The following is an 18,444-nucleotide window of genomic DNA, read 5'->3' on the forward strand; positions in this document are numbered from 1 at the left end:
TGCAATCTTGATATAACTTGCTTTGTTTTTATTATATATTTTATGACCATGTTCACCACTTGCAAAAAAGAAAGCTTCTAACCCTGGAAGTAAGGCCTCCTACTGATAAAGCATGGATGCAACCCATGCTTTACCCTCAGTTGCAGAACACAATGTTGCTACCTCACATTTGTATATATTTGGGACTTAGTGCGATGGAACCCAAAGTCCCTGAGCTTCAGGCAATATAGTTCATAGTTTCAGAGGACAGGTGGGGTCGCACAGCCAATAGAACAACCCAAAGGAGTCCTCATAGTCTGGTCTGGGGCCCATAGGTAATAGAAATACTACAAGGGATGGTGCTGCTCCAGCCCGGTAGAGAGTGCTGTACTCATGATATTTGCCTGGGTCTGGTGTACCCCCAAAAGGGTGTTGGGCCATGACTCCATTCCTAATTCCAGAGCCAGCACTAATGCTCTCTTTAGGCCCAGCCCAGCCTATAGCTTTAACCTTTTGTAATACTCTTTCTACCCACATTCATCTCTGCCACAGCTTCACTATAGCAGCCTGCTTTCCCTCCAGACGGCACGAGCAGCTGGCAAACTTGACATTGTCAGCCCCAGACTCCATCACCCTGAGACTTGGACTTTTCTTGTCCCTGGACAAGACCATAGGGTGTCCAGATAGAGGCTAAAATAATGGAAATCCAGGCCCATAGGCAGAGGGACCAGGCTCTTCTTGGGTCTCCTAGATTTTTCCATGATCCATTTTGGCTGCAAAGGCAGTGGCCTAAGCTACTAGCAACAGCAGCAGCTACTATCACCTCTCCTGGTCCATAGCTAGTGCAATTCCTGAGGCCATTTCTGCAGTCAGTCTCTGCCTCACCTCCCCAGTAGTCATTCACTCTAAATGGCCATTTCAACCTGACCTATGTTACTTAGTCCTGCCTCTTTCATATTAACTCTAATGTGGTTTCTGATGGCAAAGACCTGCTCTGAAATTGGCATTGTGAGTCCTCTCCACAAACATTTCACTATAACTCAGTCATTTGTTAGACTCTTTTTTGTTGACTTAATGTTTGCTGAGTTCATGAAGATGTTGCACACATAGGGGCTTTTAATTCCCCTCTTGCATCTTTTAGCCCCTTTATAAACTCTTTTCTAAGGTAGTCCTCTTTAGGTTATATTCAATAAATACAATGGTGTTTCCTGCTATCCAACTTTCCTATTGCTCCTCAGTAAGTAATGTACAATTGTTCTAAAAGTTGATTATTTTTTTTTACTTTTTTGTCACATGTTCAAAGAATGTTTATTAATTCTCTTCTGCCTTTGTGGTACAGAAATACTAATCTTTCTAAGCCTCCTTGGCATAATATATCCAATGTCTTATTAAGTAATGAATTTTTTTCTGGAGCATGATGGGGTTGATGAGGTTTAGTCATAGCAAATCTTAGGGTAACACAGTTTGAGGAATAGCATCCTCTAAAGCAACACTATTTAGCAAAACTCAAAAACAGGGATTGCCCTGGAGGCATATCTATTAAAGGGTATCCTAGAACCCTAAACATGCATACTACTGTGCTACTTATCTGTCAGTAACCTTTTCTTCTCAGCATGAAATTAGCATTTAATTTGGAGTGCAGTTTAACCCTTTCCTCCCAGTGGGCAAAATCAATGAATTCTGGGATGGAGCATACTCAGAGAGGAGAAGAGGCCATAAGAATTGGAAGTTTTCCCCAGAACACACAGGATGGCCTTTCCACCACCCTGGACATTCTATTTTCCTGGCCAGGCTTTAATATACAACTCCTTTAACAAAATTTACTCACTCATTATGGAGATTAAGTGAGTTCTCAATTTTTGGATGAGACCTCAGGTGATGACAACAGGGTGATGGGGGTGAGGTGGAGATATTTTTTAAAACTATTTTTGCAATCCAGAAAACATGCATTAAGAATGGAATTGTGTAAGACCTAATTTTAAACATTGTATTCCCCACCCAGCTTTGATTTCAGAATGCTAACAATAAGTCTTTTACAATATTCAGCCACAGTTTATTCTTTATATCCTTATGATTGGTATAGCCTGCCTGGGAGAACCCATTGTATTTGTAGGTGTTACTTTCATTCACTAACAATGTTATTGGTATTATTAATATTGGAAAATTATTCTTTGATATAATTCAGAAATAAATGGTCTTGGGGAAAGTCACTATCTTGATAATATTCTTTTACATTTAATATTCTGAAGACTATTGCACAAATTGATAAAATAACTATGTTTATAGTTGACTGAAAGTACTGTTATATAATCTCATCTTCCATAGGCTCACTGAAAGCATGCTTCTTACAACTCAAATAGCAGAGGGGGGAATAGAGATAAGTATGTACCCTAATTGATTCTCATGTGATTTTGATATTTTTTTCTTCTAGGACTCAATATTTTGAATGCATTTTGTTAGAATCACATTAAATATTATAAATATTTAGTATGGTAATACCTATTAAAATGCTATTTTAAGTTTTTTATAGATCAATATTATATCTGAGAGATTTGGGGCAACAGTTCAGTTTGAGATTGAACTCCAATTTAGTTCCACTTATTAGTTGTAGTCTCAAGGTGTTTATTTGTAAAGTGAAGATGCATCATCTGAAAATTAGTGAACTCAAAAAGATAATGAACTTCTGATGCGTAACTCTAACCACAAGGTTATGTCTTAGTAAGTATTCAATTGGTGCTGAGGTTTTACAGTTTGCAGTGATATTTTGTTCAGTTTCTACCATTTGCTTGCATAATCTTGCATAATTGACAACTAAATCCAGACTTCCTGAATATATTCCTTCTGTAATCACTAGTAGCTATTACCTAGTCTTCACTGACCATAATAAACTCCTACATTTCCATAAGCAAATCTACATTACATAGATATTTATGAACTGCTTCTTTCTTGACATATTGACACCTCAAATAAGAGCATTAAGAAGACAACGTACTGAGACTAAGCATAATGCTGACCCATTTAAGGAAATTTATTTAAAGTTAAAACAAAATAAGAAAATAAGACACTAGAACCAGCACAGTCTAGGAAGAGGAAGCATAGATGAGTGTTATAAGTGAAAGCATTTGCCTGAGGTGTTCTTTACCTACACTGAAATCTGGTGAGTTTCATATTTGCACAGGTTCTGTGGTGCTGTTTGAACTCTTCCCTGCTTGAGTAGCAAAGAGAATTTCAGAGAAAACTCAGATAGATAGAGGTCAGAAACACTATTCACCCAATAAACAATAGGAAATAGGAAGACAAATAAATGAATTAGAAAAGGATACAATTGTAGCTACTATAAGAAAGAGAAATAGAGTCAAAGGAATAAGTTTCTGAACATAGAGGAAACAAAGGTCTTACATTTCAGGCTTTAGGTGGTTGATGTCATGTAATAGACAAAGAATCTGTTGTGCTCCAGAGAAGCATGGGGATATAACCCGAGTGTACCAGTATGACAGACAGTAGCATATTCTCCATCTTTCCTCTACCTTATAGCCAATTGCCTGTCTATGCTCATGATACAGTAACCCCATGATTCCTTGTTTGGCCTTAGGCTGTGTTCTGAGCATCCTATTGCCATCTTTGTTCCAGGGTTTCTGTTTCAGTACTCTTAAGATCCCTCATCTTGTGTCAAAAATGGATCATACTTTGTGTGTGTGTGTGTGTGTGTGTGTGTGTGTGTGTGAGGCAACTGGGGTTAACCCACTTAAGTGACTTGCCCTGGGTCACACAGCTAGTAAGTGTCAAGTGTCAGAGTTCAGATTTGAACTCAGGTCTTCCTGAATCCAGGGCCAGTGCTTCATCCACGGTGCCACATAGCTACCCCTGGATCATACTTTTTGATGATGCCCATGCCCTTTTCCCAGTGTAATTGCAAACCTAGGTCATATTTTCTATACACCTTCCTTACCTCTCCCTGCCCTAAACTGAATTAGTCCAAGGTGGTTAGGTTTACTCTAGGACTGGATTTATGATAGAGTAGGACATTAATCATTTGACACAGACTGTGGTATTCTTTGTCCCAAAGTACAACTTTATTAAGACAATAGCATGTGCTGACCAATCCAATCTCTTAATTCCATCTACAAACAAATAGATATAGGAAAGAGGAAGATATTTTTGAAAAAAAAAATAAATACATACAAATAATTCTTATCAGACTAAAAAAAATTTAAGTATCATTAGATATTTTAAGTTAACCCTTAATATCCTGACTTTACTTCAAAGAAAACCTTTACAATTCTATTATCATTGAAGTTTCAGTTAACCATGCACAACTTTTCCCCCAAAACAACAGTTAAACCTGCTAGTCTCCTCTTGAATGTTGTTGATGAGCCAGCTAACTTGGCTACCCAGAAATCACCTTTCCCTGATTAGCAAATTCTCTTCTGAGAGAACAATTCCTAAGAAGTCTTTAACCTACCATTTTCTAAACATTCATTATTGTTTCAACTTTCCTCTTGGGAATTAAAATAGATGGAGAAAATTACTAATAGGTGACTGCTCTTGGTGTTTGAAAAAAAAGTATTATCTTCTCTTGACTAATCTTTTAAATTCCACTTTGCTGTGAAAGTCATTTGTTTATATTAGCTAAATAAGTTTCATTTTCCAGTCTAGTAAGTTTCTGTTCTTTCAATGAGTCTTAAAGGGGTTTTTAACCCTGCACCTTTGAAAACAGACTCAAACAAACTCTTTTTGAAAACAAGTTACATAGTGATTTCTTGCCTTATGTGATGGTATTTAATTTTTTTTTTCCTATTTATGTGGAGGGGTTTGTATGAAGTGAAGCAGAATGAAGTGAGCAGACTTAGAACAATTTATATATGGTAGCATCACTGTAATAAAAGCAATTTTGATGAAGAATCAATTGTACAGAATGAGAACAGATGATATAACAACAAAATTGTAAAAAGAAACAACTTTTTTTCTTCCTCTCTTTTTTATTTTGTTTTATTTTTTTAGTAAGGCAATTGGGGTTAAGTGACTTGCCCAGGGTCACACAGCTAGTAAGTATTAAGTGTCTGACGTTGGATTTGAACTCAGGTCCTCCTGACTCCAGAGCCAGTACTCTATCCTCTGTGCCACCTTGCTGCCCCCCAATAAGCAACTTTTAAAACTATAAGAACTTTGATCAGTACAGTGAATTTCATTTACTCCAGAGGACTAATGATGAGGCATGTAACCCACATTCTGACATAGAAGTGATGGACTCAAGGTGCAGAATGATACATAATTACACACATACATATATACATACATATTCATATATGTATATATATATATATCTAACTATATCTGTTTGTTTGTTTATTTGAAACATGTCCAATGAAGAAATTTGTTTTGTTTGACTATGCATATTCATTAAAAGGAATTGAATTTTTTTTCCTCTCTCCCTTCTCCCTCAATGGGATGGGGAGTAGGAGGGGAAAAACATAAATTTTTGACCTTTAAAAAAAAGAATTTATCTTAAATTTTTAACTCAATGGAACAAAGAATGCTACACATTTGTCCTCCATCCTGTATTACTCTCCTTGTCCTCAAAGAGGAAATTAGTTCCTATGCCAAGCCTTATTTTTGTTCTTTAATGGTACATTTGTGCATTTTGTTAAATTTTATTTATTTATTTATTTATTTTCTTTCTGGTTTTTGTTTTTTTTGGTAGGGCAATGAGGGTTAAGTGACTTGCCCAGGGTCACACAGCTAGTAAGTATCAAGTATCTGAGGTCGGATTTGAACTCAGGTACTCCTGAATCCAGGGTTGGTGCTTTATCCACTGCACCACCTAGCTGCCCCAATTTTATTTTTTAATTGGTAGTTAGACAAAGTTTGATCAATCAAAGCTACTTATAATTTGTTTTTTCCCATTTTTTGTTAATAAAGTTGTAAAAGGTACAAAGGATGGTGACATCGGGGTGTATAAATGAAAAAATGAATGTGCGAAGAGAGCAATTATTTGAAATTAGCAAATGATATATACATTAGAAACTTCTGAGCTATTTGAAAAACTTATTGTTATATTTTATAAACTTCCAAAATTGCAGTTAAAATAAGTAGATCTGGGTATTATTTTATGTTAAAGCTAGTGGGTTAAAATGATCATTTTTCCTATTTGACAGGAACAGGAATATCAAGAAATTTTGTCTTCTTCATAATACCCAACCACAAAGGCACAGAGAAATCTCTAGGGAGTGATTAAGTAGAGGGCAATAACTAGAGTAGCTGATGCCTAGAAGAAGTAGAAACAGAGTGACTGAGGGTAAAAAAAGAAAAATGCAATTCTCATATTCCAAGAGTGGGAGTAAGAAAAAGGGGAGAGGAGATAACAAAGCCTCCTTTTTGAAGTCCAACAGAATTCAGAATCTTTTTTCTTTTTCTTTTTGTTTTTGTTTTTTCAACTTCAACCATACTTCTAAATCTGCATAAACTACCTGCTATATCACTTTTTTCCTGTCATGGTCCATATCTATTTGGATTTCTAGGGAATTTTTTTATATTATCAAATGGGTTTTTCTATGTTTCCAAGAATAATACTATACATAAATATTGTTAATAAGGTAATCATGAAAGAAAAAAAAATGTCCCTTATGGATTGCATGAAAGAGAATAAAACAGAAGATGATTGGAAAGATGGTAAAAGGCTACATTGTAAACAGCTTTAAATGCCAAACAAAATATGTAATGTTTCATCCTTTAAGCAATAGGGCATGACCATATTGACTATATCAAGAAATAATTGGGAGATAGCATATCTTTCAAAGGCTCCATGGAAAGGAAACAGCAGACCCCTATTATATTGAAGAGGATATTTTGTGGTTTTTTCCTCAGAATTAACCATTTTCAAATAATTTATGCCATCAGTTAGATTCACTTGGATACTTTATCTAATGGAAGGCTAGGGTAAAAAGTTATTTTCATACGTATAATCCAAATCAGAAGAAGAAAGAATGAAGGCTTACCATGACACTGATATGCATTTTATTCATTACTTTAATAAATGAAAAAAAAAAAAACATGTACCTAAGGTTTTGTAATGACAGAATAGCTCAGAATTTCTGGCAGATTTTGACTGCAAAGAAAATTTTTATTTGAAATTTAAAATGTACTTATGTATATGGACTTTTTTATAATACACAAACAAATATTTATATGTTCATAAATATGTTTGCATTTTAGAAGAAACATAAACCCTGTTTCCAATTAGTAACCATGACATTTGAAAAAATCATCCAAGTATCCACAATCACATTCTTAATTTGTAGACTGCTGTCCCTGGCAATATATTTTATCTCCCTTTAGGTGGATGGAGCATGTATAATAAAGCTATGATTGCCTGAGCACAATTCAACCAGGAAATTGTTTACTAACGACAGACACCAGTAGGAGCTAACTTTTCGTTATGAATCATAAGCTTTTGTTTTCCACCAGTGTGCTTTTCCTTTACATTTTGGGAGTTAGGAAACAGTTCCATATAAATGCCACCCTTCCAATGAATATGGTTCTATGTGCCAAGTTAGCTTATACCATTGATTACTTATCTTCCAATAAAATTCTAAAAGAATATATTAGTCATAATTCATAGGGTATTATATTTACTTGCCATCTCAAAGGAAAGGGAATGGAGTAAATAAGGAGATAATTTGGAATTGAAAATAAAAATTTTAAAAGGGCATGTTTATCACAAATGTCTTTGGCTGGAAGAATTATTAAGGAGAAAATATGCATTTCAATAAATCACCTAGTCATGCTCCCTGCTATTGTAAGGTGATTGAAAAGGAAATATTGTTAATATTGTTTCCCTACCACATGCAGTTTGCCTTCAGTAATGCTTCTGATATAGAAGTGAATTATCTGAAAGTTTCCATCCAAAACCAGTATGCTTTCATGTAATTTGCCACATATTCAAGAGGGGAAGTGAAAACTGCTCACTCAACTCCATTGCCACCTATATGAATTCAGTATTCAGTTTCAGATATTAGCTATTCTGCTAGGCAGAGAGTGTTCTCCATAAATAACTTTTTAGGGCATGGGTGAGAATGCTAACCTTATTTCCTGCTATTTCTTTGGCAAGGCTGATAGCAATTCAGTTAAATATGATCTTGGACTGTGGTATTCAGTGTATATTATGCATAATTTGCTTCTATCATTTTCTGTGTCTTTCTGTTATTCCCAGCTCAGGCACTCCTATTTACCAATATAGGTAACTGTATTTTTGACTGTGTATATTTGTATATACTTTGTCATATATATATACATATTGGAATGATTGGAATGATGCCACCTGCTGGCGACTTACTGTAGGAGAGCTCTGCCATGAAAGGAAGGTCTTTGAGGGCAAGACCATGTGTCTTTTCTTTGGCATCAGGAAGTGACGTTGGCTGGTGGGAGGAGGAAGGGGGAGCGGGGCACTCTGTCTCTCGTGCTTTCCTTTGGACTCTGGTGGAAAGCGGAGCTAGAAATGTGCTCTCCCTTTAATAGATAGATGAATGTATGCCTTTATCTCTCTCTTTACCAAATTCTTATTCTCCTTAATAAATGCTTAAAAGCCTATCTCTTTCTAAAGCTTATAATTTATTGGTGACCACTCATTAGATATTTTAGACAGACTAGCTAGAATTTTAGCCTTTAACAGTATACACATATATTTATTTACTTTTCCCCTTTGTATACACTATCTATAAGGTCTACTTACTAAAGGGGACTGCCTCCTTTGGTTTTGTATCATTAAATTTCTCCCCTTTTATTCCTTCACATTGTTACTCAACATAACCCCCATAGTTAACTTTTGGCAGAGTATTCATTATATCAGTTAGTGATTTATTGAGGAAACTTTCCCAATTAGAATCAAATGAGGGATTGTGAGAAATAATTATTAATAATCAATACTTGGGGGACCTAGCACTGGTCCTGAAGTTGAGAGGACCTGATTTCAAATACAACTTCAGACATTTATTGTTAACTAATTGGGTTTGATTGCTATGTGATAGACCTTCTACAGTGAACAGGTATATAAAATGAGACCCCACCTCCCTTAAGGGTCTATGGTCTAAGGGAGACAGAAATTAAAATTCCTTTTATTAATAACCTGCCAACCTATTAATAAAATAATTAAATTGCCCTGAAGCTGTCTGTTACTATTACTCAAATTGGGATTTGAACTCAGGTTTTTCTGACTTTAAACTCAACACTAAATTATATGATTCTAGATTTAGATCTAGAAACAGTGGTATGCTGGTAAACATCTAACTAGGTCTCCAATTTAGCAAAATGTATACACAACACTAATTTAATTTTAACATGCATTAATAAAAATTTTCAATGCTTTTCTTAAGTCAAGACCATCAAAAATAAATCAATCCCTGATTTATAGGATTTGTTAATTCCTTAGTTGTATAAGCTCACTGAAAACTTAGCAATATCATTGAAAACTTAGCAATAGTCTCTCCTATTCAAGTTTTCTCTAGCCCAACCCTGCCTTCCCACCTCCCAAAATTCCATCATGTCATTTTGGGTTCCTTCATAGAAATACACTATGCTGTTGCTACTTTTATAATTACAACATGACTCTAGTCATCTAGTCTATTCTAGATATCTCAAAAATAATGATTATGACTTTGGACTCAAGCATTTTTATCTCCTGACAATATACTATACCCCAAACAATAAATATTTAGCATATTTTGTTGAGCTGGCCCCAGAAGTCATTCAAAAAAGTACTTGGCTGATTCAAAAGAGGATGATTTGTAACATGTAATTAATTGATAATGTTGAACTTCTCTATAAATAACTGTCAGGTTTTAACTGGGCTGGGGAAACTGAGACTTTGTCATTGGGTGCTGACATTTAGAGGACAATGAGATAATTATAGTTCTTCCAAAACAACTGCGCTTTGCACCGAGTTAGAAACAATATCTTCCCAAAATAACCAGCTATCCGGTAACATGTGGGAAGCTACACACTCAATCCTTTCCTTAGCCCTGCTGTGCAATGTGCTCACTTCACCAACAAGTGTTCGAGAGTACCTGTTGTGTTACTTGACCTAAGCATGAAAAATAATAGTTACAGAATATAGCCAGGAGTCACCTTAGATGAGTTTCAGTTCTCTCTGAAAGTTAGTTTAATGATATAGATATTCAGCTGGAATTAAACCTGTGCAAAAATAATGTTAAAGGCTACCAGTGATTGCTGCTTATGTGCCTGATATTCTGTATATTGTTGTACATAGTATTACTTTTAAATTTTCAACAAGGGCATTGAAGAAGCAGCTTGTCGAGTTTTTGTTTTGGTTTCATTTTTTTAGCCTCAATTTTATTTTCCCTATTTTTTTTTCATAATGTAAAGGTCTTGGGTTCCTTTAAATTAGAATGGTGGTGAGATTACTACTTATTCATTGGAAAATTACATCTTTCTTTCCTTTCCTATGCCATCCTTTTTTGAAGAATGGGTCAGAATTTTAATGTTTTTAGTTACTTCAGAAAGCACCTGAGGTGTATTCATTAAAAGCTCAGGTTTAAGAATCTGCATTCCATGATCATTATGAAAGCATTTAATGTTGTTCCTGGTGGCATGACAATTGAAAGTGTTGGAATAATAATAATTAATAAATAACCCTTTTCATCAAAATGACATATCTTAATTTGATTTTCATGAATATTCAAGCCCTCTTCCTGCTATCATTGTTGACTCTTGAAGTTATGTTTTAGGTATTCATTATAAGACTATTTTTTTCACCTTTTCAATGACATGTTCATGCTTGACCTATTGTCACCTTCGCAAGTCCAACTTTTTAGGCATGACATTTTGTAAAATATAGCATGTGCTCTCAGAACTCAATAATTGTTAAGTAGTCATTCCACTCAAATGACCCCCCTTCCCTTTGTACTCATCAGGGACATATCCATCTGTCACTTACTATTGACATAGAATTTTGTGTTGGCAGTTGCAAACTAATTAATATTTACAACAGCTGGGAGTAGAAACAAAAAAATCAAAAGTTTAATAATCACAATAATTTGTATTTACATAATATTTAAGAACAGCTTTTGTATTCAATACATGGTTTGATCTTCGTGATGGAAACATTATTATCCCCTTTTACAAATGAATCAGAGTGACATACATCATACAGTTTTACATACTTTTTTTTTTTTTGCGGGGCAATGAGGGTTAAGTGACTTGCCCAGGGTCACACAGCTAAAAAGTGTCAAGTGTCTGAGCCAGATTTGAACTCAAGTCCTCCTGAATCCAGGGCCAGTGCTTTATCCACTGCATCACTGAGCTACCCCGACCATAAATTTTTGAGTTGAAAGATCCTCAGTGATTATTCATTTGGTCAATTTTTACCCAGTGAATTTTTTTCTGCTCAGTGACCTACAATAATGAGGAAGTCACTATCCTTCAAGCCAGAGCATCTTGTTTTTGGAAAAATCTGGTTGTCAAAATTTTTCTTTGCTTAACCAAAACTAGTCTTTTTACAATTTCTACTTGTTTCCATTTTAGAAGAAAATATTCCCTGATAAGAATTAATAACCTATATCTTAATATTAGAACATAAAGTGATCTTAGTTCTGCCATCTAGCCCCGATCAGGGCAAATATGTGTTCTGTATATGACAACCCTTTAAATATTGGAAGACTGCTATTGCTGTTCCTTTAAGTGATTTCTTCTCTCATTAACAATTCACAGGTGCTTCAGCATGTCCTCATGGCATTTCTAGTGTTCTTAATATCCTGTTCACCTTTCTTTCTTCTAGATGTTTTCATTTGTCAACATCATTTCTAACATATGGTCCTGACAACTTAACATGGTACTTTGGATATAATCTGAGCAAAGGTGAGTATAATGGGACTATTAACTCCTACATTCTAGATATTATGTTCCTATGCATACAGCATAAGCTTTGTTAGCTTCTACATAACATTGCTTATATACTGAGTTTGCCCTATGCTATAATACTTTTAGCCTTTCCCCCCACATCATGTACTTCTATCCCTGTTTTCCCTTATTGTCTACCTCTGCAGTTGATTTGTTTTTTAACTTAGCACAGGAATTTACATGTATTCTTAATATTACATTGATATCTTAATCAATACCAATTCTTTTTTTTTTAAGTGAGGCAATTGGGGTTAAGTGACTTGCCCAGGGTCACACAGCTAGTAAGTGTCAAGTGTCTGAGGCTGAATTTGAACTCAGGAGCTCCTGAATCCAGGGCCAATACTCTATCCACTGTGCCACCTAGCTGCCCCAATACCAATTCTAAGATCCAAATTATTAGCTATCCCTTTTAGCTGTGTGTCATGAAAATTTGATAAGTGTGACACCTGTGCTCACATCAAAATCATTTATTTTTTTTTTAATTTTGAAATAGCACCAGTCAAGGACAGTTCTCTTCAGCAATCAAGTACAAACCTTCAGCCAGAGTGACACGAACACAGTCATCAGTACCCTATATGTCTGTTCATTCAGTTTGCTACAGAATATATTTAACAATTCAGTATTTTGTCCAAAAGAACATTGGGAATGATATTGTCAATTTTTTGCTTCAGTCCAGATATACCATGTCCATGGAATTCCCTAACCAATTAGTTTAATAACTCTGCCCCCCACCCCTAACTCCCCCCAAAAAAGTATGACTACCATAAGTTGCCATTATTTAACTCTTATTTGTAGTAACAAAAATAGAGTTTGACCCAATAGCACAAAGAAGACAATTCTTACTGAACTCATTTGCATTCTTACTGAGATCATGCTGACTCTAAGAAATGATGTCCTCCCTTTTAAGTACTCACAAAGAAAGCCTTTTGTAATGCTTTCTAGAATATTTTTAGGCTTCTGGATCAAGCTCACCATCTCTAAAAGCTCTACTTTCTCCCCTTTACTGAAAACCAAGAACACATTTACCCATACTTATTTCAATTCTCCCATTTACCATAATCCTCAAAGATCACTGACAGCACAGCTATGACATCTATCACATCTTGTAATGCCCTGGGATTTACTTCATCTAGGTTAGTGGATTTGAACTCTTCCTGGAAAGGAAAAGTTCGTAGAGATTGCTGGACTTAGAGGGAGGAAACCTAACTCATATTCATTCCTATCTCTGAAATTTATAAGCTGTGTTAACCTCTGTGAGCCTCAGTTTCTAATGTGTAAAAAGGAGATACTTTATTTCTTACCTCACAAATTCTCCATGAGGAAAAATGCAAAATATAAAGCAAAATATAAATGTGAACTACCATCATAATGACAGTTAGCATTTGCAAATGACTTTAAGCTTTGCAAGGTACTTTGTTCTTTGGAAAAACTGGGGGGCTTTATTAATTCTTTTCATTCTTAAGATGCTATATAGTCCAGCAAGATTGATTATTTAGGGCACATAAATAATTTACAATAAAGTCTCAATTATCTGCTTTGTACATTATCTGAAGGAAAGTCTCTTCTCTCTTAGCTTCTAATTGGTTCCAGAGGTATTTTCTATAATTGTTTATAGAATATTGTCTGCTATGTGCTATTGGGCCAACATCCTTTGCTGTTACTCCAAGTAAGTGTTAAATTAGGAGGGAAGCTCTACATATATCTTCTTTGTTGTTGTTGTTGTTGCATTGTTTAGTATCCCCCTAATTACATGTAAAAACAATTTTTAATATTCGTTTTTAAAAACTGTGAGTTCCAAAGTCTCTCCCTCACTCCCTTCCTACCCCCACTCCCATTGAAAAGGCAAATGATACATTACAGTTTATACATGTGTAGTCATGCAAAATAAGATTCCATACTAGTCATTTTGTGAAAGAAAACATAGACCTCAAAAAGATCCTGAAGACAAATAAAGTAAGAAAAAATATTCTTCAATCTGTATTCAGACACCATAAGATCTTCCTCTGTGGATCGCTAGAATTTTTCATCATAAGTCCTTCAGAATTGTCTTGGATTATTTTGTTTCTGAGAATAGGTAAGTCATTCGCAACTGCTCATCCTACAATGTCACTGTTACTTTGGACACAGTATATTTCACTTTGCATCAGCTTATAATAAATCTCTCCAGGTTTTTCTGAAAGCATCCTTCTCATCATTTCTTAATATTTCTGTCTTTTTACATTTTACTATGAGGTTTTTGTGCCCTGATACATGGTCAATTTTTGTTTATGGGCCATATAACATTGAGAAAATGAAATATTCCTTTCTATCCTCATTTGATTTTCTCCAGAGGTCTATCATATATAACTTTTATAAAATTATATTCACCTCTTTAACTTTTTGTATTTATTTTATGGTTAGATTTATCTAGCTCTGAGAGGGGAAGGTTAAGATTTCTCACTGGTATAGTTTTCTACTCTAAGAATTTGGATGTTATACTACTTGGTGCCTATATATTTAGTCTTGATATTATTGTATTATCTATAGTACCTTTGAGCAAGATGCAGTTTCCTTCCTTATCTCTTTTAATTAGATTGGCTTTTGCTTTTCTTTTGTCCAAAATAAGGATTGCTATGCCTGCTTTTTTTTACTTCAGCTGAAGCATAATGTATTCTCCTCCAAACTTTTACCTTTATTCTGTGTGTATCTCTCTGATTAAAATGTGTTTCTTGTAAACAACATATTGTAGGATTATGGTTTTTAATCCACTCTATGATTCACTTCCATTTTAAGGGAGAGTTTATCCCATTCACATTCACAGTTATGATAACTGTTTATTTCCCTCCATCCTATTTTCCCCTTTATTTGTAATTTTTTTCTTCTTTCACACTATTCCTCCTCACAAACATTTTGCTTCTGACTCCTACCTCCCTCAATCTGCCTTTCCTTTTATCAGTCCTCCTCCCTTTTTTCCCCCTTTTCCTCCCCTGCTTCTGCCCTCCCTTTTATTTGTACCTCCCTTTTCCCCTTCCCCTTTTACTTTTCAAAAGGGTAAGCTAAGTTTCTTTATCCAAATGGGTATATATGTTATTTCCACTTTACACCAAATCTGATAAGAGTAAGGTTGAAGCAATGCTCACCCCTCCCTTCTTTCCCTATATTGTGATAGGTTTTTTCCACCTCTTCATAATATGTAATTCACCCCTTTCTAACTCCCCTTTCTTCTCCTCTTTATGTTCTTTTTTCTGCCTTTCAAATTTCTTGATATCATCACAAAATCAATTTAATACCTATGTCCTCTATGCATACCCCTTCTCTCTACCCAATTAGAAACACAGATAAAAGGGTTATAAGTATTATCTTCCCATGTAGAGATGTAAATAGTTTAACCTTATTGAATAACATTTTTTCTCTGTTTACGTTTTCATACTTCTCATGAGTCTTGCATTTGAAGATCAATTTTTCTGTTCAGCTCTGGTCTCTTTTTCAGGAAATCTTGAAAGTCCTCTATTTAATTGAATGTCCATCTGTTTTCCTGAAAGATAATGATCAAGTTTTGCTGGGTAGTTGATTCTTGCTTCCAATCCAAGCTCCTTTCCCTTCTAGAATGTCATATTCCAAGACTTCTGATGCTTTAATATGGAAGCTGCCAGGTCCTATGTAATCCTGACTGTGGCTCCATGATATTTAAATTGTTTCTTTCTGGATGCTTGTAGGATTTTCTCCTTCACCTGATAATTCTGGAATTTGGCTATGATATTACTTGGAGTTTTCCTTTTGGAGTCACTTTTAGGCAGTGATTGGTGGAATATTTCAATGACTATTTTATCCTCTGATTCAACAACATCAGAGCAGTTTTCCTTGATAATTTTCTGGAATATGGTTTCTAGAATTCTTTTTGATCATGGCTTTCAGGTAGCCCAATAATTCTTAGATTGTCTCTGTGGAACCTATTTTCCTGTTCAGTTGTTTTTCTGATGAGGTATTTCACATTTCCCTCTATTTTTTTTTCATTCTTTTGATTCTGTATGAAAAAATTGTGGTGTCTTATGTAGTCATTAGCTTCCATTTTGCCCAATTCTAATTTTTAAGGCATTCTTTTCTTCAGTAAGCTTTTGCACCAACTTTTCCATTTAGCCAATTGCATTTTTTAAGGATTTGTTTTCTTCAGTCAAGTTTTGTGTTTCCTTTTCCAAACTGTTGACTCTTTTTCCATAATTTTCTTGTGTAAATCTCATTTCTCACATTTATTTTCTCATTTTTTCTTCCAACTCTCTCATTTGATTTTTAAAATCCTTTTTGAGCTCTTCCAGGAAGGCTTTTTGGTCTTGAGACCAATTTGTCTTTCCCTTTGAGGCTTAACAGTATGATGAAATAATGGGATTTAGCAGATACTCAAAGACCCACCTGGAGATTAATCTATACTGATTAAATCAAGTGAGAGTGATTGACTGCTGATTAGCTTACTTTAAGTTAACTGGATTGTAATCACATCTGACTATCCCTTAAGAAAGTATTGTTCTCAGAAGCTAGACTGTGAATTCAACTTGAGAACACCTTCAAAACCAATGGATTTGGAGGAAAGCAACCAATCAGCTTGAAGCAGTGTGTAAGGACCACCTCTGTTCCAGACCTATAAAAAGCTTCCACAATCAGCTTGCTAGAGAGTTCCTTATTAAAGCAGGCTTGTGGAGGAGGACTTGAGGAAGAACCCAACCAGGCTGGAACTCTCAGCTAGGTAGGACTTCTTTTTCTTAACTTCCTGAACTCCTTGTAAATATCTGTATGCTTTTGATTCTGATGAATCATTTCCTAAAGGGAAATACTGTTTGTTCTTTTTTTTACCTTCCCAAAAAAGAAATTATCAGTAAGAAAAATAACAAGGAAATAATTTCATATTGGTTTCCAACAATGAACCAAAGAACTTTGGAACTCAGAGGAACCTTAGAAATATGTAATTTTATACCACCTACATCTCCAACTCCACCCTGTTCACAAACACACACACACACACCCCTTTTACCCACCTTATATCTTTTCAATAAGAGCTATCTTTCCAAATCCATATATCAGTTATTGGTTTCATATTTTTAAAATTTCACTGATACCTGCAAGAACAAGTTTGCCTCTTTGCTTTAGGATATTGATTTCCCCTGGCTTATTCACTAAATTTTGTGAATTAGTGTATAGCTTTCTGGAAGCTGATAGATTTTATTACAGGCTCTTTTCTTGAATTTTGTCTGCTAAACATTTCTGGGTAATTTTTTGACTAAATTCTTCTTACCTTATAGGTACTCTCTATGGTAGCTGGCTTTTTGAATATAAGTAGACATTTTTCTCTTTCCCCTGATCTTTTTCAGTTTAAAGTCCTTTTTGAGATTTTACATAAATATATGTGCATATATGAATATATGTTGCCATACCTTCAAAAATACATATGTATTTATATTTGAAGCTATCTGAATACATAGATTCATGTATACATATACATATGTATATACACACATATAGATTACAACCTTGGCCAGAAGCCTGGCATTACAGTATTTTAATCCATGAATATAATTCTAAATTTAAATCTGAGATATAATAACATTAAGCAAGTATATACTCCCACAATAATCTTTTCTCTTCCTAAGCACTTCATGGGTTCACCACTGAACGTGTCCTCTTGCCCAAAGGTTTGTCATCTTTACCAAATGTTTTCAGTTATCTGCCTAAAGATCTCTAGCTTTCTTCAAAATTTCAGTGAGTAAGGATTAGAGTCAGTTTATAGTATTACCCTTGCAATGTTTAAAATTTATATTGTGTAATCGCCTTAAATTAGAAGCTTTAGCACCAGTCTTTGGGCATTAAACATTTATTAAAGCATACTGGTGGCTTTCCCACTTTGATTACATTCATAAGGTCTTTCTCCATTGTGAATTTTTCTATGTTGAATAAACGATGAGCATGCACTGAAGGCTTTGCCACTTGTTTTGGGGTCAAAGATCCTACAGCTCTACACCCAGGGTCTGGTTTGCTTAGTAATACTGATTTAGAAGCTCCTGTGTCTAGCAGACAGTCATAATACATGTCCCCCACTTTGAGGGTCACATGAGGTAATCCAGTTAACTTGAAGTAGGCTAATCAGCAGTCAATCACTCTCACTTGATTCAATCAGTCTAGATTAATCTCCAGGTGGGTCTTTGAGTATCTGCTAAATCCCATTATTTCATCACACCCTCTTCCACTTCAAGTAAGTGACAACTTTCTACATTTTAATCTGGACAATTAATTGAGAAGATTTGAGCAAGTGATAAGTTAGAAGTGAGTAGTTATTGGTTCCTGAGAAGGAATCACTTAGAAGGTTGTGAAGAGGAGTATACTTAATGCCTTCCTACTTTCCAAATATTTTGACACTTCACAATAATGCCTAATACTTATTTTCTTTGACTTCTCTATGTCATTTGACTTTGACTGTATCCTATCTTTATAAAAATCTCCCTTGCTTTGGTATTTGAGACACTATTGTCTCTTGGGTATCCTATATTACTATTTTCTTTACCAGCTCGTCTTCCATTTTCCTAATTTTAG

This window comes from Dromiciops gliroides, chromosome 1 (assembly GCF_019393635.1).
Source record: "Dromiciops gliroides isolate mDroGli1 chromosome 1, mDroGli1.pri, whole genome shotgun sequence".
NCBI lineage: Eukaryota > Metazoa > Chordata > Mammalia > Microbiotheria > Microbiotheriidae > Dromiciops > Dromiciops gliroides.